Here is a 2,159-nt window from a genome sequence, read left to right as displayed (position 1 = left end):
AAGGCCTGCCCTAAATTAATAAAAATTATATTTTTAAGTTATTATTATAATTAGCCTGCAAGAGTGTCCTTTTATTAGGCTATAATTAATTATTATTAAAGGGTATTTATAACTAGTTTAATAGTTTTTTTTTTACTTGCTATTTTTATAGTAAATATTTTAAAACTTAAAAATTTTAGGTATTTATAAGCCTAACCACGCGAAGGAATAGCTAGGTCCTTTAGTATTATTTTAGTAGTAATTTATTAAAAAAATAAACTTAACTTTTTTTATAAAGTAAAAAGTATTTTAACTTAGTGCTTTTTATTTTTTATTATATAATTTAATTATTATAATAGTATATCTACTAGATTATACTTACCTGGCTTATACTTAATTTTAAAGTTATAAGCTATAAGTAATTTTACTTATTATACCTGCCTTTAATTTAAAACCTTTATTATAAAAAAATAATATAGGTTATTATAATTATACTACACGTGTATAAAATATAAAAAGTCCTTAAGGTAATAATACTACTTTTTAAAGTACTTAATTACTGCGAGCAGTTTTTAATTATAAACCTTATAATAAAACTTTAGTTTATATAATTAATAAAAATAAAAGGCTATAGGGTGCTACTAGTCCTATTTTTTTTTTACTAGGTAATTTCTTTTACTTTAGCTGCGTAATAATTTTAATAATAATAAATCTTAATATATTAATAATAATAAAAATCTTCTTTTTAAAATTAAAGTGCTGCAGTACCGGCGGTTTAGTAAAGTTTAACTTAATTTTTTTAAATATATTTTTTATATTAGTAGGAAATAAAAAAAGCCTACTTTTATATTTTTTTACTATTTTTACCAAGAGCTAGGTTATTAAACATGTTACTTTAGCATAACTAAAAATAAAGTATTAAAAATAATTTATAAAGCCTAAAAAAACCTATAACTTATAAAATAATATTAGTTTTAGCTAATTAGTAATGGTCCGGCTGCGGTCTAGATTAATAAATATTTTTTTTTATTTAATAACAAAGCCTAAAAACTTTACCTTTTTTTTATAAAAATTATATTTTAATAATTTTGTATATAAATTATGCCTTTTTAATTAATTAAGGACTTTCTAAACATGGTGTACATATTTTTTTTTTATTTTTAAGAAAATAAGAATGTTATTAAGATAAATAATATAAAACTTATTAAAAATCCTGCTTATAGCTATATTTATATAGGATTAAAATATAGCTAGTATATTTATTAAGCTAAAGGGTATAACTATATATTTATAATAATTATAATAGGTTTAAAATGCTATTTTTTATTTATTTCCCCTTTTAATTTATATTTAATAATATATGTTATATAAATTTAGCTTGGTAAAATATCTTATATTTACTAGCTAATTTATTAGCTTGTTAATACATGATAATAAATAATAATTTTTATTAATTATTGCATTTAAACCGCGGTAGTTAATATAAAAATATAAAAATTTATTAAGTTTTTAAATAAAAAGCACTGGCACTCCGGCGCTGCTTTAAAATAACCTAATTTATTTTTTTTTAAGTATTTTATTAAAATACTTTTTTAATATTTATAATTTATGCTAGGAAAAATTATAAATAGGACCTTATAAAAGCTTTTTACCTTTTTTTAATAAAATTTTATACTTTACTTTATTAGTTAAAAGTTAAGTAGCTTCTTACTTAAAAAAAACTTTACTTTAATAAATATACTAGGGTAGTAGGACCACCTTTACTCCCCTTTTAGTTTTTTTTAATTAATAAAATATTATAAGTACTAGTTTTTTACGCATAGTTTTTACAAACTTTTATGGTATTTTAATTTTAATAAAAGATATATAGTTTTACCATGTTTATTTTATTATAATAAGGTAAAGGTCTAGATCTACTTTAATTATTTAGGGGTGTTTTAAGACTACTTAATAATTTTTATAAATAAGATTAATAATATAATATATTAAATTAAATATTTTTATAACTTTTTTTAAATTATAAACCTAAGTACGAGCTTATAAATACTTATAATAAAAAGTAAAAATATTATTAGTATATTAAATTAGTTATACCATGTAATTAGTATTTATTTTAATACTTTACTTTTATAAATATTAAACTAAAATAAAATTAGTATTAGCCCTAGTATTAAGTAATA

This window comes from Aspergillus mulundensis, assembly GCF_003369625.1.
Source record: "Aspergillus mulundensis strain DSM 5745 chromosome Unknown scaffold_8, whole genome shotgun sequence".
NCBI lineage: Eukaryota > Fungi > Ascomycota > Eurotiomycetes > Eurotiales > Aspergillaceae > Aspergillus > Aspergillus mulundensis.
The sequence above is the reverse complement of the archived record's forward strand: the minus strand, read 5'-3'. Positions refer to the sequence as shown.